Raw genomic sequence first — 26,178 nt, 5'->3', positions numbered from 1 at the left:
CCACCCACCATGGGCATGCCCCCCAGCAAAGGCACATGTCTCCTTGAACTAATGAACACCAACTCATGTCCCCTTGCACCCCCACCCCCCAGCACTGTGGGGCACCTGCCAGCAGGCCCCCACCCATGTCCAACTCATGTCTCCCACCACCCCCACCCCCCAGCCACCAGGGTCACCCTCCACCAGGCCCCCACTCATGTCTCCCACCACCCCCACCCCCCAGCACTGTGGGGCACCTGCCAGCAGGCCCCCACCCATGTCCAACTCATGTCTCCCACCACCCCCACCCCCCAGCCACCAGGGTCACCCTCCACCAGGCCCCCACTCATGTCACCCACCACCCCCACCCCCCAGCACTGTGGGGCACCTGCCAGCAGGCCCCCACCCATGTCCAACTCATGTCCCCCACCACCCCCACCCCCCAGCACTGTGGGGCACCTGCCAGCAGGCCCCCACCCATGTCACCCACCACCCCCACCCCCCAGCAGTGCAGGGTCACCCTCCACCAGGCCCCCACTCATGTCACCCACCACCCCCACACCCCAGCAGTGCAGGGTCACCCTCCACCAGGCCCCCACTCATGTCACCCACCACCCCCACCCCCCAGCAGTGCAGGGTCACCCTCCACCAGGCCCCCACTCATGTCTCCCACCACCCCCACCCCCCAGCCACCAGGGGCACCCTCCACCAGGCCCCCACTCATGTCACCCACCACCCCCACCCCCCAGCAGTGCAGGGTCACCCTCCACCAGGCCCCCACTCATGTCTCCCACCACCCCCACCCCCCAGCACTGTGTGGGACCTGCCAGCAGGCCCCCACCCATGTCCAATCCATGCCCCCCTGCACCTGGGTCCCAACATTCCCCAATCATGTCCGTAATGCCCATCCTCCCCTGCCAAAAGGGCCAACCAACTATCACACCCACCCACATATCAAAGGCAATTACATGTTACACCCCCAATGTAAATAATGCAATTTAACACATGTCTGTCACACACAATGGCTGCAAGTGAATGACAAAACACCCAACATGACATGCCTGAAAGCAATGAGATGATACGACACATTGAAGATTAAAAAAATAATATGTATTGAACAGCAAATAAGAAAAAACACAAAGCAAATCAAACAAAACAAGATGAATGTCCAAGAAAAAATTCTGAAAAATTAAAATAAGCCAATTAAGAAGATCATCCTGGGTCCATGAGCCCTACCAAATTAAACCTAACTGACTACTAACTAAAAAGTGAACTATATACAAAAAAGTGGTGCATTGTCCAATCGCAACCAAAAAAAAATCAAAAAAACAAAGGAAACCTAACCCTAACTATACAACTATATACAAAGGCAGCGGGCTATTCGGACGGCTCACTGGTTGTTGTCATGGGCCAGGGCATCATCGAACTCCTGGTCAATGGCTTGGAGGCGGGCATGTTCCCTGGCCCCGAGGTCCCGCAGGGATAACGCAGTGTCCAGCTCAAACTCCCTGCGAAGACCCTCGAGGCACTCAGCCCGCCTCAGCGCCCTCCGCATGGAGTCCTCCGCCCTGACCATCGTGAGCCGTTCCTCCTCTGCCCGCTGCCGCTCCGCACCTATCCGCTGGCACAACCTCTCCCACACGGAAGCCACTCCCATTCCAGGGTTCTCCTGCCCTCCGGCCGATGCCTGCACCCCTGATGTTGATGGCCCCGAGCCATGATGCCTCCCACGTTGAGCCTGCTGCTGCCTCCGACGCAACTGCCTGTGCCAGCACGACGGCATCCAGGCTGATGGAAACCACCGACGCCGTCGTGCACGTGCCCTGCCCGATGATGCCGTCACATCCTCCATCTGCTGGGGTCCAGTTGGTCTGGTGTCCACCCCTGCTGGATCTCTGACTCCCGACTGTGGCAGGGATGGGATCCCCACCGAGCTGGCTGCATTGGTCGGGGCAGGTCCACAGGGGGCCCTGGTGGCATCTGGGCTGGAAGACGGCAAGGAGAACGACTGGTGGATAGCCTGCACAGAGGAGGAGAGGGCCGCCACATTGGCCAACACATGCAGGAAACCCCCGAACATGGCCGATCCCAATTGGGCCACGTCGGCACGGTGCACTTCGTGATGACGTGCGTGCTCCTCCCGGGAAGCACGCACGGCATCACGAATCACAGCCGTGCGCATCGCGACCCCAATCAGGACCTTCTCCGCACGGCCAGGGGTTCCCACGTCCGCAGGTGGAGGGGAGTCAGGTGACATGGACATCCCCTCTACCTGCGGACAGGCCTGGGACGAGGCATCCCTGCTGGTGCATGGTGGTGCACTCACAGGGTCAGGGACAGCGACATGCACAGGCCCCTCCACGGTGACCTGTGCTGCCTCCTGCCCCTGGCCCTGGACTGCACCACTTGCACCAGCAGGGATGCCCCCACCAGGCCCCATGTGTGCCCCAGTGGCGGCCTCCTCCTCCTCTGTGCAAACCACCAACCTGGATGGCTCCTCACCGTCTCCCACCGTAGCAGGCCCCTGTGGGGGCTCACCCACCCCTTCCGCTGCAGCCGTGGGGGCATCCCCGCCGCCTTGCTCCACAGCGCCGTCTCCGCCCTCTTCTTCACTAGCCGCTGCGTAGAGGGAGACAAAGAACACAAGCATCAGGGCACTGTACAATGGTCCCCTAGACAGGAAGCAATAGCAGATGAGCACCACTGTCAAAGTACACTTCCATCATGTCCCTCCACAACACATGGGTCAGTCCAGGCAAAACACACACAGTAACAGGCATGGTGCATGCCATGGACATTTCCATGCATGTCCAATGGACTCTTGAAACATTCAATGATATGTAACTCACATGCATCATGCCTCATGCCCATCACATGCACACACTTCACCTCAGTCACATCCATCTGGCCCCAAACACACCAAACACAGCGGTTACAAGGGTAATTTGGCTGCTTTACTGAATCTGTGCATTGTCACACACATGTGTCATGCATCCATGGCATGCACAAGTCACAGACACGCAGGTCAGGCACACAGACATGGCTACCATATATGTACCTGGCATCAGCACCCATCCCTCACCCCCACCCATGTCCAGGTACAGAGACTGGCATGCTCTCATGTTCAAAATCTGAATAGGGCTCCCCATGCGGCATTTCAACACATGCAACAACCATGTGCATCACACATCACTGGTCGCACATGCATTACCATGATGTCCCTGCACACATACATGCATACATGGCCTATGGCACACATACAGGCAAGTATCATAGAACCAGCACACCGCAACATGCCCTGTCTCACACAGTAATGCATGGACACTTACCGCTCAACTCCAGACGGGCCTCCCTCTCAAGGATCTGGGCGTGGAGCGCTGGGCGTACGCGTTCCAGGACCCTCATCTGGATGGAACTCATGCGGCCCCGGCCCCCCTCCACGAGGCGCCGGGCCTTCACAAGGGTCCTGGACCTCAAGTCCTCCCAGCGCTTCTTGATCTTCAGGACGTCGCGGGTTGCCACCCCCTCCGCGTTGATGGCAACCACACAGTCGGCCCAGATCCTCTGCCGTCCTTCCTTGCTGCCGCGGGACGATCCAAAGAGGGCATCATACTGCCCCAGGACATGCTCCACCAGGACACCAACTTCGGTGACAGTGAAGCTGGTGCCCCTCTGCCCCTCTGGCCTGGGGTTGCCACTGGTGCCAGATGTGGAAGTGCCCGACATGGCAACCCCAGAGGCAGGTGTGGGTGGGCAACTGGGTCCTGGGGCTGGGCTGTGGAGCGATGTAATACCAGTCGGGAGTCTTCAGTTCCAGCAGGGGTGGACACAGCAACTGGACCCCTGCAGATGGCTGATGTGCAGGCACCAAATGGCAGGGCACGGTGGCAGCAGGCAGGCAGGCAGGCAGGCAGCAGCAGATGGCACGTGGGAGGCTGCTCGGGGCACTGGGGGGCAGTAACTCGGCCTTCTGGGCAGGAGCGTGGGCTTCCGTGTGTTTTCGCGTGGCCAGCTTGATACGGAGTGATTTGGCACGTGAAAATCCTGCACGTCAGCGTGAAATCCGAGGAAAGGCCCTTAGCGCGTAAGCGCGTCAGCACGCATACACGATTCTATTGGACCAGAGTCCCTCAGCGCGTAAGCGCGTCTGTGACGTGACCCGCACGGGTGTTCCCCACTCAGCACGTGATGACGGGGCACACGTGGAGATACTGCACGTCAGAGTGTCATCGCGTGTAATTGGACAAAAGTGCGCGTACACGCGATTGGCCTATGTACGTGTATTTAATGGGTGCGCGGCCACTTACACACGCAAGTACGTCAGCGAACCTGTATCACGTGGTGCGTGTGAATTTCCGCACGCTATTGGACTGGGAACTGGATTCCAGGGGTGCGCGGGTCACACGCTGTATCCCGTGGTGCGTGTGAATTTCCACACGCTATTGGACTGGGAACTGGATTCCAGGGGTGCGCGGGTCACACGCTGTATCCCGTGGTGCGTGTGAATTTCCACACGCTATTGGACTGGGAACTGGATTCCAGGGGTGCGCGGGTCACACGCTCGCCTAGAACACGCGCTAAGCATAAATTGCGGACTTTAACAATAACAAGCTCAGACGCCAGGATGAACATACCGTTCCTAGCAGCAGTGGCAGTGGGCTACCAAAGGAGGAGGAGGAGGATAGTCAGGGCCAGAATATTCACACCCAGAACCAGCCTTTTCGGGATGCCTGATGACCAGGTGTATGGGAGGTACAGGTTTCCACCACACATCATACTGGACCTGGTGAGTGAGTGGGAGGATGACCTCACATCACCCACCCTGTGCTCCCAAGCACTCAGCCCCCTGGAGAAGGTCCTCAATGTACTGCACTTCTTAGCCACTGGATCATTTCAGCGGACAAGTGCCATAGTGGGTGGGGTGTCACAGGCCACCCAGTCACGCTGCCTACACCAGGTCTTGAACATCATGACTGCACGCCCATCAGTCCGCAGGCACATATACCTGCCCAGAACACCTGCAGAAAGGCATGCTGCCGCCCTGGATTTTTACGCAGTGGCACGATTCCCCAAAGTGCTAGGTGCCATCGACTGCACCCATGTGGCTCTACGTCCCCCCAGGGCATCTGAGCACATCTATAGGAACCGCAAGCACTGGCATTCCATCAACGTGCAGGTAGCATGTAATGCCAAGGGAATCATCACCTCAGTATATGCAAACTATCCCGGCTCCACCCACGACAGCTTCATTTACCGAATGTCCACCCTAAGCCGGGACCTAGAAGCTGGGCGGCATGGCGATACATGGCTGCTTGGTGAGTATGTATGCCACTGCACATGCATGCATGTTGGATACTGAGCAAGGTCACAACCTCACCAATGATACCAATCCCCACCTCCACAGGGGACAGTGCCTACCCTCTCAGCCCCCACATGATGACGCCAATTCGGAACCCCACCACGCCACCCCAGGTAAGATTTAACACAGCCCACATTACAACCAGGGGCATAGTGGCGCGCACATTCGGAGTGCTGAAGTCACGCTTTCGCTCCCTTGACCGTTCTGGCGGGCAGCTGTTATACGCTCCCCCAGTAGTGTGCAGGATCATAGTGGCAGCATGTGTCCTGCACAACGTTGCAACACGCCGGGGCCTGGCCGTGGACATGGTGGTGGCCCCACATCCCCAACCACATGCACAGCCGCTGCGCATGGGAGGGGAAAGGGCACGGGGGGAGGCAGCCCGTACACAGCTAGTGGCTAATTACTTCACATAGAAATCACACCCCTGTGGAGTGCACACTGCCCTGGCACATTCCATCTGACAATCAATGATGACTCAACCTGACACTGATCCTGAATGTCTGGAGAATGAACCGTGAATACCATATCAGCCTGAGATTGTTCACCTGGAAGTGTCACAATGTGTGCATCCCTACCCACACAGACACCACCAATGCAGTTTTGTGAAGTTACACATTGAAGCAGCTAAAATGAATACCCACTTGCAAAATGCAACAAGAGGACAGTGCCATGTCAGCCAACCCAACCCCAGCACTGCCACACGACACACCGTGCCATGTCATGCTAATTGCAGGTAAACAAAGTAATCCCCACAACATGACATCACTCTCACTATGTACAGTGGCACTATTAGAAACCTGCAACACCTGAAATGCTCACAGCAATGCCGGACCAACAACATACTTGAGCACGTAGTACCATTAACATGACATCAAAAATGTTACATATTAGTAGTCTCACCACCTGGAAATGCCTGCACTCCCACCACTACCAACTGTGCAGTGTTGGCGCCATGTAGAGTTGTAGGTGCACTGCTGCCAACATGGTCCCCATCGCCAGACTAGAGGTCCTTGTGTGGACTTGAGGAAGGGACCTGCAAATTGGGAGGTAGACACAGAAGAAGAGTTACACATCAATGCAACATGCAGTGTACAACACAACAGCAATATGCACTATGAATGTATACACAGTATTGACTACAGACTGGCCACACAGCTCATGGGAGTCCAACGTCACTGTGTAATTCACTGTCACTTGGGCACACCCTTTGCAAGCCCATGGAAACGGGAAGCAGGAGGGGTGTGTGTGACTCAAACCCAAGCATCTGAACCAAATACATTACAAGCCTGCATGTGCCCAGCCACAATGCAGCGTATGCCCACAGGAACCACGGAAGCCAACACATCGAAGCCAACAGATCGGAGCCAACAGATCGGAGCCAACAGATCGGAGCCAACAGATCGGAGCCAACAGATCGGAGCCAACAGATCGTCCCAAAAAAATTGGGAATAAAAGAAATCAAAATAAAAATATGAAAAAGAAACAATCAAAAATGGCCATTGATGGGCCCGGGGGGGTTGGGGAGGCCACCCAGGAGGTCCGAGGACAGGATGCACACCAGAACCCACCTGCGTGGATCCTGGGAAGATAAAACACCTCCATGGGCTCATGGCCCACACGGCTACCCTATTGTGGGAGTATCACTGCTGTCGCTATTATCACCCTGTGCAGCTGCATCCGGAGGTGGTTGCACTATGGGAGGCAGCCCACGCAAGGCCCTAGTCTGCTCCTCCATGGCTGCAAGCATGCGGGTGTGGTAGGTCTGGTTCTGGAGGATGAGTGTGCGGAGGTCCCCATGCAACAACTCACGGGATGCCCGGACCTCCGCCCTCGTTGCCTGCATCTCAGCTGAGAGCGTACGGGTGAGACGCTCCAGCTGCTGTTCTGTTCTTTGGTGTGTTGAAGCCTCAAGCTCAACAAGAGTCGTCCTGAGGTGTAGGAGCTCCTGCCTCAGGGCTTCCCTGTGGCCCTGGGACTCAATGGAGATGGCCTCCTGCAGAGTCGCCAGTGCCGCCCGCCTGTCCCTGTTGGACCCCAACATGTCCTCCCTGTGTGACTGGCAGATGGAGTCGGTTGCCTGCTCTAGTCGCTCCATCAGCCTTTCTGGGGGGACAATGGAAGTGGCCACCCTATCCATGGCCTGAGCCATCATCTCGGATGATGCAGCCTGTTGGGTAGCCATACCGTAAATGGATTGCTCCCATGCGGTATTGCCGGGTGGCGTACGGCCACCACGTCGGCGGGCACCACACCTGTCTGGGGCAAGGCGAACTGCGCCTTGCTGTGCCGGCACTGCCTGAGGCTGCAGGACTGCATTCCCCCTCTGATCTGCTGGCCCAGGAACAGGATCAGATGTCGCGGAGTGTGACCCTGCATCCGTAATCACCGAAGGCGTAGCTGCCAACACTGACATCCCCATGGAGGGTACTGACCCCGGTGCAGGTGGGTGAGACAGAACAGAATCCCTCCCTGGAACACTCACCAGCGACGGCACGTAGGTCTCATCCGAATCAACACCTGAGTACAGCTCGGGGGAGGTGCAGCCAGAGACACCCCTTGAGAGCACGACCTGCAGCACTTGTGGGTTCTCCCCCACCACCACACCACGTCCCTCACTGGTGGTTGGTCGGCCCTGGGACACCTCCTGGGTCTGCAGCATCTCCACAACCCCAGCAGTATCAGGTGCGTCTTCCCCTGCAAAGACATGAAAACAAAGTAATGGAAACAGGCATTAGCACCATGGCACACATTGAGGGCTGAGAAGCAAGAGAACCAGTACTTGATTGACACATGTCCCACATGACTAAAACCCTCCCATGCATGCACCCTCACTGCGTATGAAGTGCAGGCAAATGGCACACACTGATGACACCAAGATGGAAGATGAACAAATTTTCTGCATGCTGCCTGGCAGTGGCATCACACATTGGCCTGTGATTGGCAGGTGAAACACACATGCCATCACACAGATGGCATGTACCATTGCTATTGAGTGAAGATGGAGAGGAGGGCAGCACCTATTCATTCAGTCCAGTTCCCGCATGTAATGGCTTTTCTGATTCTAACAGGTCAGATTTTTCACCTGGAGCTGCCAGTCTGAAATGGTCAAATTGCACAGGGACATGTGTGTACAAATGATATCCAGGTAACAAAGTCACTCCACTTTACCATACCCATGTCAGACATGTGACTAGTGGACAGCGACATGCCTAGTGAAAGTGGTGGAATGCAAACAAACTGACTGAATGAACAGTGAAAAATAAGCAAATATGTTGTGTCAAGGTGACACTTCAAGGGCAACTGGCGTGCAGTTGTGCTAGATGTCTACTGTTGGCAGAAGGGATACTGCTATGGCCAAATGCAGCTGCGCAGGAAGTATTGCATGAAGCACATGGCTGACCCATTCGACTGAGGCGCACACACTCTCACCTGGCACCCAAACAGAAGCCCTCACACACACACCATGCACATGGATGACACACACATGCATGTGCACTCACCGGACAATGCCTCGTAATCAGCCAGATCTCCCACGCCTTGGATCTGTTCCTCCGTGACGTAGGTCCCAGCGACTGACTCATGTGGAGTGAGTTCCATGTCTACTACTGGAGACCCACCTCCAGTCACTAGAGTTGCGGCATGACTTGAGGCCAGCTTACTCTTTGCCCTGCGCTTTAGGTCATTCCAGCGCTTATAGCAATCATTGGCTGTGCGCCTCACGATTCCAAGGGCACTTACGATGTCCGCAACGGTCTGCCAGTGTGCCTGGCGTTGTGCAGGTGTGGTCTTGGATCCTGCAACAATGACCATCTCGTTGTCATGTCCGGACACATACTCGACAAGTGCATTCAGTTCGTCATCCGTGAAGCTGGGCTTCCTGGACGGGCCGGACTGTGTAGCCGTGTCTGGGGCATCAGCCTGTGCCGGACGAGCACTCTTCCTCTTCTGCTTGGAAGGTGGTGGTGATCCTGAGTGTCCTGCGCCGCTCTGGACACTAGGGGCAGGAGCCCTGGTGGACTCTGTATCAGGAGTGTGGGATTGCACACTCAGCATGGGAGTTGGTGCAGGCATTGGCTCTAGTGTGATGGTGTCAGGGGGAATGTCAGCAGCATGGACTAGGACCGACACTGTCCTGGCTGGGTGTGTGAGGGCTGGGGTGGATGGAGCCGCAGCTGCCCCCGCAGCCACTCCGCCCTGCCTCCTTGGTGCAGCAGATGACCTTGCTGCCCCAGATCCACGTGGCATGATGGCATCAACGTGCACCAGCGCACGTGTCGTAGCCCTGCTGACCTGGAAGTCAGCCATGGAGTCAGCCAGGTCTGGTGCCACAATGGGCTGGTCCAACAAGGGCTGAGCATGGATGGTGTCAGCCACTTCAGCCTCAACGGGAGGGGGGGAGGGGGGGGAGGGGGGGGGATGATGGGTGCCCTTGACTGGTCCTCCACACATGGGGGGACAGGCTCACCCTGCAAGTTATGACCACGTCCCCTACCGGATCCACCACGGCCACCACTTGTGGCTCTTCCACCTTTGCCACCCTTACGGAATCCTCGCCTCCCAGCCATGGCACTGATATTAATGTGCGTATGGGAGTGGCTGTAGACAATTGTCCTGGGCAATTGGGGGTCAAAGGGGTTGGGTACCAGATGGTAATTGTACCCTAGTGCTCTAGCACGGCTGATTGTAACCCCTGGGGAAAGATGACGGGTCACGCAACGCACAGGAGGCCCAAAAAAGGGAGATGACGTGCACGCAACCCCTCCTAGACCACGTGTGCAGAAAGAAAAACCTGCACTACGCTGTGGCACCCAGTAACACAAGAATGAACGTATGCGTGTCACACGCAGCCTAGAATGACCTCTGAAGGGGTAGGCTACACACGGGGCAAGCACAGAAGTTGGATATGTGCGTGACTCACCGTCTGCCAGGTAAAAGAGCGTGAAGAATGAGCGCGTTTGGCTGGCTAAACCCCCGCCAAAAGAAGATGTGTACGCTGTCTGAGAAGACAGGACAACAGTAGAAGGGGACACTGTTTGAGGGAACAGGCCCAGGTAAACCAGTAAAAGAGAAAAAAGAGAAAAAGCTGTCAGAGGTAACAGGGAATACGAACTGGAAACGCTGTGAAGTAAATCGCGTGTGAAACGACAAGAAGTACAGAATTCACCCACTCGCTCTCCACGAAAAGCACGTACAAGGAAATGGTGTTCTACATGTACCTTATATACAGGCCCACACGTACAGCGTCACTTACGCGGCGTGTACGTTCACCAATCACACGCTTTGTCACTCCTGCGTGTAGATCCATTTTCACCAATCACACGCTTTGTCACTTCTGCGTGTAGATCCATTTTCACCATTCACACGCTTTGTCACTTCTGCGTGTAGATCCATTTTCACCAATCACACGCTTTGTCACTTCTACGTGTACATCCATTTTCACCAATCACACGCTTTGACACTGGGACGTGTCACGCAACAATTTCCTGCACGTGCAGGTGACTATAGGCGCGCATATGCTGTTGACGGGTTTACGCGCTAAGGGCCTTTGCTGACGTGTGGGATTTCACTCCCTATCAGGCTGTCCACGCGTTCACACACGAGAGACCACGCTCCTGGCCAGGAGGCCAAATTACTGCCCCCCAGAGCCCTGAGCACGCTCCCACCTGCCATCTGCTGCTGCCTGACTGCCTGCTGGCCACGTGCCCCACAGTGCTGGTGGGTGGGGGTGTTGGGAGACATGGGTGGGGGCCTGGTGGAGGGTGCCCCTGCACTGGTGGGGGTGGTGGGAGACATGGGTGGGGGCTTGGTGGAGAGTGCCCTTGGTGGCGGGGGGGTGGGGGTGGTGGGAGACATGGGTGGGGGCCTGGTGGAGGCTGCCCCTGGTGGCGGGAGGGTGGGGGTGGTGGGAGACATGAGTGGGGGCCTGGTGGAGGCTGCCCCTGCACTGCTGGGGGGTGGGGGTGCAGGGGGACATGAGCAGGTGTGCAGGGTAGTCCCCTGTTTTGTAGGCTGCCTGCAGGGGCCGTGGAGGGTGTACAGGGAACACCTGTGAGGACCCACCCTGCCTAATCGTGTGTGATGATTCCCACGCACCCCTGTAATACACGTACCCTGGCCAATCGCGTGTTGAACTTCCCGCGTATCCCTGTAATACACGTACCCTGGCCAATCGCGTGTTAGACTTCCCGCGTACCCCTGTAATACACGTACCCTGGCTAATCGCGTGTTAAACTTCCCGCGTACCCCTGTAATACACTTACCCTGGCTAATCGCGTGTTAAACTTCCCGCGTACCCCTGTAATACACTTAACCTGGCTAATCGCGTGTTAAACTTCCCGCGTACCCCTGTAATACACGTACCCTGGCCAATCGCGTGTTAAACTTCCCGCGTACCCCTGTAATACACGTACCCTGCCTAATCGCGTGTTAAACTTCCCGCGTACCCCTGTAATACACGTACCCTGGCCAATCGCGTGTTAAACTTCCCGCGTACCCCTGTAATACACGTACCCTGGCTAATCGCGTGTATAACTTCCCGCGTACCCCTGTAATACACGTACCCTGGCCAATCGCGTGTTAAACTTCCCGCGTACCCCTGTAATACACGTACCCTGGCTAATCGCGTGTTAAACTTCCCGCGTACCCCTGTAATACACGTACCCTGGCTAATCGCGTGTTAAACTTCCCGCGTACCCCTGTAATACACGTACCCTGGCCAATCGCGTGTTGAACTTCCCGCTTACCCCTGTAATACACGTACCCTGGCTAATCGCGTGTATGACTTCACGCGTACCCCTGATATGCACGTTACCCGCTTTGCGTTCCTTGTTTGGCAGCCCTGTAAACTGGTCCAGGGTTAGCGCAGCCCTTTGCGATGATTTAGCGATTTTGATGGCTTTTCCTTGCGCGAGGGCGTTCTTGGGGGCGTTACTGGCGCTGCTGCAGGGTCGCTGCGATACTCTGCGCCACGGCTGGTTTGGGAGCATGAAATCCATGAATACGCTGTGCGCGGAAATCGGTTTTAGCGCACGTGCCTGGCGCAGTCAATCGCACGCGGACACTCTGCGCCAGCCGCTTGCGACACTTTTCAGCGAAATTCTATGAATTACCCTGTAAATCTCATGGGATGTTTTTAGATCTCTTATTGGCTTGCCTTAATATACATTTAGAATATCCTATCTCAGTGTTTTGTTGTGTCTGTCAGCTTGTATGTCTTACGCCTATTGGTTGAACAATCTCATACAAACCTAACAAATTCCCCAATGTCAATTTATTTCTAAGAATGTTAGGGTGGTAACTTTTGAATGTTTATGAACTGTACATTCTGTTCTGCATTCAAGAAATGTAATGTTGTATTTTTCCCATTCCATGTTCAAATGGAGATGTGGATTGAGCATACTTATCCAAATTGAAGTTGTTCTGAGAATGTTCATTTCCTTAGCACATGAACACGATGTCCTCCTTATGTCACTTCCAGCAATAGCTATGCATTTTAAAGGGACTTCCATTCTTGATAACCTCAAAATATATTAATTGTTTTACAAAACGGCAAGCCTGGCCACAAATGCTGCATTCGCCATAATGGGCTCAGTCTGACAAAAGCATTGGCAAAGCCAAACATTGTATCTTTTGTGTAGGGATGTGATGGGCATTGGGAAGGCACAAGAAGGCAACAGCTGGGAAATGTACTGATTACCTGGGCATATGATAGAAGTGCCTTGCAAATGCCTATTTAATATCAATACGCACGCTCACAATTTTGGCTTTAACAAGGCCTGTTTTTTAAATAATGTTATGGAAAATGATGTCATGAAATATTAGCAACAGCTCAAAATAACAATAGGTGCATAACAGTATAATAAATCCTTAGAGGACATCAGTGCAATGAACAGATATAAATCAAGCAGCTGAAGGCAAACTCGGCTAAGACATGTTTAAAGCACCAGTACCAATTAAGTGGACTGCCTCGAAGTAACACTGGCTGCCAGAGTTTGATGGTACTGATTAATAGAGGTACCGGAGAGAGATCCCTGGAGGAAATGTTATGGGAGAATAGGGGCATGTAATGGATGTGAATGGCGAAAAGGATTAGCATGGACTTAGGTAGTTATGAGGGGTTAGTACCAAACAACACCTACAATTGGCGTGTCCCTCCTAGCTATAGTATAATGTAATCATGTTACACACCACCCTAATAGACGAAACATAAAATCTGTACATGAAAGTAAAATGGTTCTTATTAAGCATAATTTTTTTCATCTCAACTATGAAATAAGTAGTTTCATCCAGGTATGTGCCTGTGTAGTAAGCACTAGTTCTTTAACGGAAGAATCTCCATCTGTAGCATCTCAGTATATAGGGATTTAATGTCTCTGCTAACTTAGTTACATGTACTGGTGTCAAACTCACACAATGCTCACCTCCTTAGCATATTCGTATTTATTTTCATATATAGAGTCATACGGATGACACATGTGTGCAGAAAAAGTCTACACATTTTCGAAAAGGTCACTTATTTATTTATTTTGAATTTTTTTTGTGTTTAATCGTGATTAACAATTTTTACAAACTCAGTGCATGTTTTCCTTGGTTGTCACATTTCCCTTTTTTTTGCTAAGAGATGCGGCCTTGAGGAGCTCTGTCCTCTTTGTACCAGTTTTGATCTGCGGCCTTTCCGTCTAGGTCCAAATCATACAAAAATGTAGCTGTTGCTAATGTCAGCGATGTGGAATCTCCGCTCATAATCCGATTCCACCAAACATCGTCAGTTGTCGTCTGATGTTTGAGTCTGTGTGGCCGAAGATAAATTGTTCTTAATTTGTCTGTTCCTGGACAAAGAAGGAGTAGATGTCGCACTGTCTCAATGTTTTGTGTAATTGAGCAGTAACGGCATATATACATCATCCCTGAAGTGATAGGTCTTCCTAGTGGGGAATGGATTTTTATGTTGTGTAAGGCCAGTCAAACTTCCCCAAAAGTGACCCAAGAATATTTGGGGGTAACCGGTGACCAATTAATATTTACAGGTAATATTTGGTGTTGCATATTACCCCGCCCCAGCATCCCACCAAAGTATCCCTATCACTGTTGCCACCACTTCTCCTCATGGCCTCTCCCTTATTCATTTTAAGATGTATTTAAACTTGTTTTGTTCACTTTGCAACACAAAAATACTGTGTTTGACATGCCCCGCTTCACTGCAGCATGTTTTCATGCCACATTAGGGCAGGGGGGTATGTTATCAGGTTCTAAAGGAGCTGACAGCAGATGCCCTCCCTCACAGGGCTCTTCTTTTTACAACCTGTGTGCTCTGAAATATTTATGAATGACTATAAAGAAAAAGTCCAAAATTCATGAGGATCAGATTATCTCTGAAAGAGTTTTCTCAGCACTAGTCTTTTGTGGACAAATTAAAATCCATGTAAAGGATAAAATATGACTAGGAATTTTACTTCGTTTTAAGGGATCCATTCTTGCTCGTGTGCATGATTTGCCTCAGGCTTACTCTGTTTTCTATATTTATTCTGTGTCCATATCTGTGCCCATCAGATAGCAGATGGTAGACCCGACTTCCTCGGAGTAGAACAGGGATCCCCCTGTAGTGATAGGCTTTATGACTATATAGTCATTTTTTTAAGTGACGTCTAAACCAGCATTACTTCTTTGAATAAATAATGGCGAGGTTCTTCCATTTGAAACTTCATATTTTGCAAATCTCTGCACTGCCAACTCAAGAGTTGTGGTGCTCCCATTGCAGGACTAAACATAGAGGGTCTATGAAGACATGTGATATCCTTACCTGTTGAATCACAGTTGCAACATATTTAACTATACTTTCTTGAACCATTGGGTTCATTTGATAAGGTTCTCAAATAGGTCATGGGAAGCAGTAACCCTTTCCCAATAGAGCTTTTGCAGCAGTATAGCGATAATTGGGTGACAGGTTCTCTATCTGGAATTTAAGGAGTGTTGCCCTGTTCCAAGGTAGTTCATTTCCATAGGTAGCTGTCTCAAAATATACCTTTCTACTCCTGCCTGAGGTGAGGGATGGCAGGCCTTCATCCCAAACTATCACTACTAAATTACCAGATTTGGATGGGAGACTGGGTGTTATTATAGCAATTGTACTTTGATCTATCCTGTTGCAAAATGGCTTCATTTTCATTATCATTATAGTACTAATTTGTTTTATAAGGATAGGCTTTTTCATGGCTAGATATTATTTTAATAATTTTTTTCCTATAATACAACATTTTTAGATTCTTTCTTTAAATGGTTACGTCATTTACATACTTTTGCTTACACTGATCATTCCATTTTATTTTTAGGATCTGTCTCTTTATTATCATGTTGAAGAAAACATATATATGTTTTCCGGACCCTGAACCATCCAAAATGCAAAATGTTCTGATTAGCTGCAAACGTGTTCACCCTGCATGGTGTATCACATGTTTTACTGTAAGTACACACTATGCTCTGCTTTTGAGATACCTGAAGCACTTTACAACACCAGGCTTAAGCAAACATAACATTTTGGGAACACACACTTCTCTGCTTTTAAGAGAACACAAGGGGCCTCATTACGACCCTGGCACTGACGGAATGAAAGGGCTTGGTACGGGACCGGCCCCCTTCATTCCGTCAGGGCCGATTACGAGGTTCCTGGTAAAACCAGACGTCTTTTCCGGGTCCCGTGAGGGGAAGAGTGAGGTAACAACGGGACACTTGTAATGTGCCCATTGTTACCTCCATCCCCATTCCTATTGATCCCTATGGGGGCTCAAATGGGAATGGGGAATGGTTCCTGCAAAGAGTAATTACCGAGTCCTCCTATGTCGGAATGACCTGGTTATTCCTCATTGCAGGAACCCACTAATGGAGCCCGGTTTGGAGGCAGCCTTAATGAGGCCCAATATGTTTAGTGGATAGATAGTAGTGATGGTGCATTCATGAGTATGTATGCTAGTGACTGGTAGTATGATGATATTCAATCTATCCAGCATTCTTCTGTAGGTTTGTCTATATAGGTCACCCACCACTCCCCACCTACAACTTTTTGCATCTATCCTATAGAGTGAGTTAGATGCATTTATTTACATCTTCTCCCCATATTTAAAAATATGGATGCCTGATGATGACACTGCAGTTTCCATACACCCACAATCTAAGTTTGTCTATACCTTTCTTTGGATAAGCTGAAAATATTCTGCTGAGGAGGTAAAAGGCATCACCTTTCGAAATAGCATAGTCTTTTTCATCAGATGGCTATCACACAATGGAATGAGAGACAATAAACACAGTGATGGAAAGTTCTCTCATATAGCAAAAGATAAGAGATAATGGGCCTCATTACAAGTTTGCTGGTCCAGTAACTACGGTACCGGCAAACTATGAGTTCTGCTCGTGGGTGCCTTCCCGCCTGCCAGGACTGGCCTGGCGGCAGTATCGGCACCCACAAGCATAGCATGTTGGATGTGCCGGCACCATGGTGGTGTCGTGTATCTGGCTTCCGCATTCCCATTAAGCCCTATGGGGCTCATATGGGAATGAGAAAGAATATTTTCCGGAGCCCGCGAATGGGCAATTACCGGGTCCGGCATGGCCGTAATGACCCGGTAATTGCCCATTTGCGGGTGCTGGAAATGTTTGCAAGTTTGGCGGCAGCCTGGCGGTTTTACCAGCAAGACTACCACCAAACTTGTAATGAGACCCAATGTTTTACTTCAAACTCAATTGACTGCAGGAACAATATGCACAGAATTCAGCCCCTGGATGGCAACTTTATTTATAGAGAAACACATCTTGTATTACAACAAACACATAACGGTACACATTGGAAAACATTTCTCAATTCTAGCAGTATTGGGAATTAGCACTCGGCACACGCTGTCCACGGGAAATACCACACGTGGATTGGCTCTTTTCCGAGCCATACCACACGGTATTCCCGTGGATGCACGTACGTGCCAGCGTTTGTTCCCGGCGGGGGGCGTGGCAGCCCCTTAGACAACGGGGAAGCTCAAAACGGGGCAATCCCCACTCCGAGCCTCCCTAAGGCTGGAGGCTGATTTGTCCCCTGCCGGGGACTCAGGTAAGTTTTTTTTCCTCCATCCCCCTCCCCGGCCTCCCAACACCACTTATCTTCTTTTTTCTTTTTCTTGAGAGCGAACGCGCTGGGAACACTTCTGTTCCAAGCACGTCCGCTCCCGATGGCCGCCATGGAAAGGGAAAACGGACTACATTTTCCCTTTCCCAGCAGGCATTTTATTTGACTTTTCTGAACAGAAAAAATGCCATTAGTACCCCCTGTCTAACAGGCCTGGGTAGTAATGGCTATAAGACCCTCGGTGGCGGGCCAATACCGCCTACGGTAATGTCCCCGGGGCCTTGTTAAGGCCCTCGTTACGCTCGGGCCTGTAACTAGGGTCCCTGGGGGCATTACCTGGGGTGGTATTGACCCGCCGTCTCGGGTTTTATTGCCACATTATTTCTAAGAGGCACATATTATTGACACAGCATCTTTGCATATAAATATGTGTCCATAAGCCTAAGCTAAAGGAGTCTTAAAAGAGGCGCCCACTATGTATGGACGAATATCCACTTTACTGTAGAGCAATCCAGAACTGTAAGATTGAAAAACACACAATTTGAACATAGCATGTGTTGTTTTCCTCACAGTTTGAAGTTGTTTATAGGTACACTATATTTGCAACTCTACTGGTGCAACCAGCCCGCCGTTTTTAATTGAATGCTTTCCTGCTTCTCCCTAGCAGCCACCCCCACATAATTACCTGCAGTGATTGCAATGCCAAATGAAACTAAAAATTGCAAGATAGAAATGGGCCAACGTTGCATATGCTGGCAGACAGGATCACAGCATTCCCTAATAGTGTTGCTTTATGTGGGACATGTCTGCTATGCAATTTGGTATTAGGAATGCTCTGATTATAATATTAAGGTGATTTCAATTTGTATATGGCCAAATGCATTTTAAAGTGTAAGGATAGTTCTTACCAATTAAAACAGAATCTGACATCTTTTATTCACTGTCACTAACATCTACCCAATTGTTAAAGTTAGTGCATGATTGAGATAATTGTTTTTCAAAACATCTAACACTACTAATTTAGAAGGATGTAAACTTGCTTGCACATTTTCAAAGGGAAAGACTAATTGATTTATTGAGATTGGGATCTTGAGTTCATGGTAAGTGGAACAATTAATAAAGTGAGGAAACATTACAATTGTCATCACATTTGGAAAGTGAGGTGTTTTTCATTAAAACACAAACATTACATGATGCTGTTGAAGAGCATTGTTTTGGTGTACCAAGTCAGATATTGTTACCCCCAGAAATCTAAATGAAGTGAGTTAGTATTGGACAGGCTAGTCAGACCTAATACAAACGAGCCAGTTATTGGTTGCTTTTGGTGAGCTGTTTCAATCATTAACAGGTGTTCTGGTAATTTGGTATGTACAGTTCATGCTAATTAAGTTGTAATTGGACATGTGTGTTAAGGTTTGAAGATCCAGGTTGCTAGATTTGGGATTGATTTATCTCAATTTGGAATTCAGCAAAATTGTCTTAATGGATTCACAATTCAGATAAACCAAAAGCACATGCAAATGCTATCTTAGCACACTGCCGATGCAGTGATCCTCTGTGACCAGCTCTCTGACAGATTCTCAGCTCAAAAGACGTCTGCTCTGGCTTGTTTTAGTTTTTTAACATTAGCACAATAAAGTGCAATTAACATTAAGAAGCTGCAGGCACAGCAGCCAGTGGGTAATGTGCAAAGTCCATTAAGATGACTGAATGGTGAGTGATAAAAAATGTGACGGATGTATAAAGCTGCATGCTGTGCAACACAATGGGCCTCATTACGACTGAGGCGGAACGGGTTAACGGGCTCCACTAAAGGAGGCGGACCCGTTAAACCCGTTCCGCCTCTTACAAGCTCCCCTTGCGGGACCCGGTATGAAACGCGTGGTCAAACCAGGCGTCCTTGTCGGATCCCACGAGGGGAAGAGGGAGCAAACAATGGGCCGTTCGTAATCGGCCTGTTGTTTGCACCCTCTCCTATTCCCATTGAGCCCTATGGGGGCTCAGATGGGAATGGGGAAGGTCCGGGCCCGGGTTCCCTGAGGGAGGAATTAGCGGTCCCTCCGAACTCAGAATGGCCCGGTAATTCCCCATTCTGGGAATCCAGACCCGGACCCGATTTCGGCAGCAGCCAATAGCAGCATGGCTACGGCTGAAATCGTAATGAGGCCCAATAACTACAATCAGGTGCATTTCATTTCAGTCTGTTACTTTCCAGGTGTGATTTCTGTAGACTCACATTAATCTGAATTCTGGTAATTGTTGGTTTTAATTCATGATGGGGATAATGAAACTACAGTCATACTAGTTTTCTGAAACATACTGTCAACTTGGTTGAGTAGGTTATGGTGCATATTTGAAGTCATCACTCCAAAATGAAGTGCCACTTTAGTCCGGTTGTCAATGATTTTACACACTTGCCACATACCTGCCATGACTCTGCCCTCAGACTCACCACAAGTTGCAAAGTTGAAAATAACATATAACTTTAGGCAAGAGAGAGCATTCAATATCTGTAAATGGGTGTGTCATACATTCATGGCAAATGCAAATACTGGTTGCATTATGTAGGCCATAACAGTTCCAATTTAAAAACTGCATTGGCGGAGGTGTTGAAACCCAGTTCACAAGTCTGCTCAATATTTATGAATGTTAAATACGGAATCCTGTCCACTACAAATACTGTGGTTTTGAAAAGCAAACAAACATATATAAGTTTAACACAACATCCTTAGTGATTGCTGTGGGGGAGAGTGCAGTTTGACCCCCTTTTGTCAACCAATGCTATTTAACCAGCTGTTTATTTGAGGGCAAACAATCAGCCAAAACCTACATTTCACAGTAGTCAGCGGTGTCTGTGTTCATAACATATGTGTATACAGACTTCTCCAACAGATGGTGAATTTGCTTTATTGTTCATTCAACTCCTGCAGTTTACTTTACTTTAAACACCTCCATAATTGTGTGGCTAGCTACTGCTCGTGGGTCTCCTACCACCCTGCACTGTGTCCCTTGAATGTGCTTTACAGACAGGGGAAGGTATAACAGCCTCCTCACTATGTCAGTGTTCTCTGCAAGAAATCACTCCTGTCTTTGCATTTTAGGTGTGGGTGGGTTCATGCATTTAGTGAATGCTATTGCTACTGAATTGAAACCCTATGGATATAGTTGTACTTAAAACACACTGTTGCAGACTCATGCTGCATGTAGGTTGACTGTGTCAACCTGATGGGACTTAACTTGTACAATCACCCAGTCCCCTATACCAAGTCCACTCTCTCCAAGTTAACCATTGCTTGTAAGAGGAACTAGAGAACTCAGCCTGGCCATTGGTCAAATTCGAATTTACCAAACGCAGTCCCCAGTAAACATGCACTGCCTTTATGCTCAGTGTTAATAATGATAATTATTTGTGTGTGGCGCATGCCATTTTGACTGCCTCCTGTACAGTACCTCTGCCAACCTATTCATTTGACCTCTGACATCACTCCTGCCACCCCCACCCCAGTGCAACAGCAGTTACCATCAATGGTATTTTGTTCCTGAATTGCATCCTAAATGGACAGGAATGGATGCTCTGTAAAGTGTTAATCCATCCGTTCATAGTAACCCCAGAGCATACTGCCACAGGATGGGCTCCTTGCATACCGACTGCCTAATAACACCTTTGGTTAATGATGGTGTCATTCATCTTGAGTTCCTCGCCCCCTACCTTACTCCAGAAGCCTATTATTCATTCTTATTTCAAGCAGATGTTTCTAACCGAGATCTCATGCTTGTTCCTTTTGTTTTAAAATACCTCTCTATGTTCCTTGGTTAAGATGTAACATTATATTTTATGCAGCTGTTGTAGCTTGTTTTAGGTTCATAATATTTCATGTAGAAGTTTGAAACTCGCTCATAGTGCTTCTAACTTTATTCTGTCGAGTGTTTAATCATCTAAACTACCAATGTTGTGGTTATAAAGCATGTACAAACGCATATATGTTTGAACACAGAACTGCAGGCCACCAAACGCCAAGCACCATCACGGCCCTGATTTCTATAATGAACACTGATTACTAATTCCTAGTAATATCTGATAAATCGAAAGTTTCATGCAGTGCTGTTCTATTTGCCTAAAAGTTAGACAGGAGGAGCAAAACCAACCGACTTGTTATGTGTTTACTGTATTTTGGTTAATATGTAAAATGTCACTTGTTAAAACTTAACAAAAACCCAAGGGTGGGTACCTCTACTACACTGTCACTCTGAGGTAGAACAATTGTGTATAGAACCGTGATAGTACCGGATGGAAAAATTAGAAAAAAACTGGGGAGATTGAGACTAAAGCTGTAGCTGCTTATTCATTATTTTATTTCATTCTGATTATATATAAAATGGGGATTCAAAATGTAAAAATACAAATACAAATTCTAGTTCAGTAAAACATTCAGTCATACTCCATACATGCCATTCAGTTCTAAAACAGTTCATTATTTTGAGAACTGAAAGTTTTCATGTAAACTTTTTCAATTACAAGATACTTAATAGCAAATTGCATTCACTAATAATTGTCCACATTATAAATATTATCAGGATAATGTTTATAATGTGGACAATTGTTATTAGTAGTGATTAGTTTCACAGAAACAAATAAATACCCTCAGTGATCGAGGGAAGTCTTTCCTAAACCTAGTCCCTTATCAGGTGGTCATTCTGTTCATTCATTTCAGAGCCTGCCTGCCATTGACCACTTGTTTTGTACTCATTCAGTCTCATTATAAGCAATAGTACACATTTCAATCAAACAGTGTGTTTTAATTGGAGGCCGGTTTATGGCTAGAGCATATGAAACATAAATACAATCAGGTAAAGCACTGGGAGAAAGGTTCACACCCAGTTCATAGATGTTTAAAAGGTAGAACACGAGTGGAGAGGTTCAAACTTACCTCAGAGGGACCCCAAATATGAAATGTCTGTAATTCACAATCAGTAAACCCACTAGATGTATTTCTTAGATTGTACTTTAAGAAACATTACGTATGGGCTCCCCTCTTAGACATCATTAGAGATAGAGAAACAGCCCTATTTAGACCTCAATTAATACAATACATGACCTTGAGATAGCGAGAGTTAGCCCGCGATGGGTGGGGAGATAATTGAGGACTATCAAGGTCAAGTCTTGCTGAAGAAGATTTCATTGGTAGTGCTATGAGGTCTTTCCTTATTTTTTTTTCTGCTCCTTCAGTTGGGTTGGGGATAGGCGGATAAGAAAATGTGTGCTTCATCCATGTTGTGATATCTTCTCTGTAAAAAGTGGACATGTTCTTTGAAGACTAAAATGAAATAAAGCTTTTATTAAAAGAAGAATCATAGCAGTGCATATACATCGGATAGTGATGTACTAAAGCACCGCAGCTGAATGTCTAAAATCTGGAAAATAAATCTAGAAATGCATGAAACCAACCAAAAATCAGTTATAAAATTAAGGTTTCTTATTTAATTTTGTTCAAATTTATTTGACCGTAATATGTTCAGTAAGTCCTTTATTTGTACATGTTTCATTTTGTCTTTTTTCTGTAAATTAAGAGCCTTCTAGAGAAATGTGACACTCTCATGTTCAATACTGGGCATAAATAAAAACAATCAAAGTTTGCTTGCATAGCATCTATATCCCCATCAAATTCAAGTCATTGATTCTTGAGCCAGCAACAGAATTATACATTTTGTATTCATGCGGCACATATTGAGGGCTTCCACATGGTTTTTCTTAGACACATCATGCATGATATACAACATGTCCATTCAACACTTTCTGCTCTTTGGTGTCTGTGGTATGTGATTGTTCATGTCTGATGTTTTTTTGTTGAAAGGCACCAATAATTGGAAGAGATGTCTTGCTACAAATATTAATAGATATGTCAAGGATATGGCCTATATTTGCCATTTCAGGGATTGGGTGTGCTCCTTGATATCTGTGAGGAGTTTAAGGATCATACAGAAGGAAAATCTATGTAGGCCATATATGTCCTGTCAAGACAATTACAGGCATGCTCACTTGTACTCCATCTGTCATTGGCAGATTCTGCCTCCTCGTGTCAGGTACTTTGTTCGTAGTGAACCCATAAAGCTTTTGGTTCATTTTTTTGTGGTGCATCGCATTTTGCCTCCAATGTATGCCGTGGCATGCAGATGATTTCAGAATATTTAGTGCGTAATAGTTGTGCGTATTTGTTGACATCATTAGGGGGGCCAAGGGGGTTCTTCTTTTTGGTACCTCAAAATGCAATACAGAATCATTGGGTGATATTATCAATATTTGAAGTACCACAAATGCAATTTGTATTTTGCATTTTTGCATGGTCAAAACGTGGGACTTTGTTAATGTGTCATTGGTTTTTCATATTGCATTTGTGATATTTAGTTTCCTTCTTTGATATGCAGAATACGATATTTGTTTTTAAAAAAAATGGAGTTCACATATCACTTTAGTACTTAAGTCCCATGTTCTGCCATTGAATGCATGACATACACCTTGTTGGAAGTGGGCCACTTGAATACTAGGGTAATCAGAAGTGATACCTAGTCCCGTTATTTATTTATTTATTTGGACCAACGGCCTCATTAGGGTTGGCACCTTTACAGGTGTGGAAGTCATTCAGGTGTCTTGTCCGTAAATAGTTATGTGTTGGCTCTCACTTTCTGTTGGAGCTGGTGTACATTACACTAAAGATGAATACATTATTCACACCACAGTTGCCTAGTGGATCGTGCATTGTTTTGTGTTTGTGAATTAGGCACATTCTACACATTTGCAAGTTGCAATTTTGATGGGCACAGGTCCATTTGCAATCACAAAAAGCGTTGTTATCCAGTACATGTATTTTTCTTCAAGTGTGCCATGATTACTAAAAGCGGTTTGAGGAGTGCAACCTCTTATGCTATAAAAAACGGTGTTCCTATTTCTTTTAATGGTTAGTCATCACGATTGGGAAAAGATCATTTTTAAACTGGATTCTCGTTTTCAATTCTCTTAGACATTTGTCAAAACAATACAAGCACTCAAATAACACTTGCTCGAGCACAACTGTTCAGGAAATGTAATCTGTAAAGCAAACTCACAAATAAACAACTACACATTTGGGCCATTCAACTTGGTGATTTCCTTAATCTCTGGATGAGAAGACTCACAGGCCATAATGATTTCCCCTTGGCATCTCTAGGTTATTATATTGTACAATTCTGAATGTAATATACAATCAGATTTTAAAGTACAGTATACTATTTGTGTGCACAATCTTTTGCATTTTATGATTCCTACTTTTTGCCTTCCCCTTACTCATATGTGTATTGATCTCCAAAAATGAACACATTACATGTACGTTTTGAGGAAAGTAAGGAGTATGCACGTGTGTTTGGTGTGAGCGTGCTCCTGTCTTCTGTTATGCCTCCAGCCCTTTAAGTGTTCAAAAGTAAATGGCATTTTTGAAATGATGGAAGCCATGGCTACAAAGAACAGACCATCCTCTATTAAAATCTTTCTAAAACTAGTGAGCAAGCGATATTCACGTGCAATATCTGACAAAATTAGGAAACTTCAGTGAGGGGTTTCCCAGCTAGTGCCTCTGCTCCCACACCCTGCGTCTACTGCCCCTCTTCCAGCTCCCGCTGTCAGCTGTGGTCCTCCTGGCTTCTCCTCATCAGTAGCTGCACCATCTGTAAAGGAAGTGCTGTTATTTTCCATGTGTTTGCATTTATAGGGGCATCAGGCTGTTCATTATGTAGCAACTTTGTGTTGGGGATGTTCATGCCTATTTGATGAATGTGGACGTTGTGTTTATGGTCCTTTGCAAAATCAGAATCAAGTACTTAAAGACAAAAAATTTGTTTGCATATATGTTATGTTGCTTTAAGTGTAAAATGCCCACCCTCCTCTCTATGTAAGTAACATTTACACGTGTCTCTGCCTGCTGCTCTATGTACTGATTCGTGTGTTTCATAATGCATTAAGAAGCCATTCTAAAACTGTTAACCAGAACATTTAAGGTCTAGAACATATCTTCTTTTGGATAATCTGAAGGAGGTTGTGGCTCTATTAGCAATTGTGTATTGCCAGTGATTTGTTGAGGTCTTGCCATAATGGGCCAGATTCTCAAACAGTAGCACTAATTAAGGGGTGCAGAGAATATACGTGTCGCAGTGAAATTCTTAGGTCTCCTTATTATCAAAGGTGCACTGAGCATTTCAGGAGGGGCTGGGCAGTGGCGCAAAGATGTGCTGTCCAGTCCCTTTGCATACATTAGTGTCGGGAATGCACATCAAAATGTAGCACATTGCGTCTTTTACTAAGGATGGTAGACAAACCTCATGGAGGCAGCCATGTGAGCATGTTTGCAGCTTAATGATTTTCTCTTTAAGGCTTATCTGTACAGTATGTGTGCTGATTACTTTGCAGTTCTGGGTGTGAATTATTTGCTAAACATGGCTGTCATTAGGATTAGTTGCATTGAATTATTGTTATTATTATTATTATTATTATTATTATTATTATAATATGTGCTTTGCATCTACCAACGATAAATTGACACCCATAACTGTACTTCCGAACTTAATTGAGCAGATCCCACTTGGTAAAACACAAAACTTGCATTTTTGCTTCCACACGTAGAAGGGTCAGTTATGTCTGAATTTCGGAGGTGGGCTGTTTGTTGTTCGTAAATCGTTTCCAGTAGCTGACCAGTAAAAAATGCAC

General features: G+C 47.9%; 1 long non-coding RNA gene across 1 annotated transcript in view; it reads left to right on the top strand.

The window, feature by feature from the left end:
- The window catches only part of LOC138467795 (uncharacterized), a 147,540-nt gene that overhangs the window by 4,383 nt on the left and 116,979 nt on the right, over positions 1 to 26,178 (top strand). The gene's annotated exons all lie outside the window — the stretch shown is intronic.

The sequence above is a fragment of the Ambystoma mexicanum genome, chromosome 4q (assembly GCF_040938575.1).
Source record: "Ambystoma mexicanum isolate Mex_15411 chromosome 4q, UKY_AmexF1_1, whole genome shotgun sequence".
NCBI classification, from domain to species: Eukaryota; Metazoa; Chordata; class Amphibia; order Caudata; family Ambystomatidae; genus Ambystoma; species Ambystoma mexicanum.
This window is presented reverse-complemented; position numbering and strand designations above follow the sequence as displayed.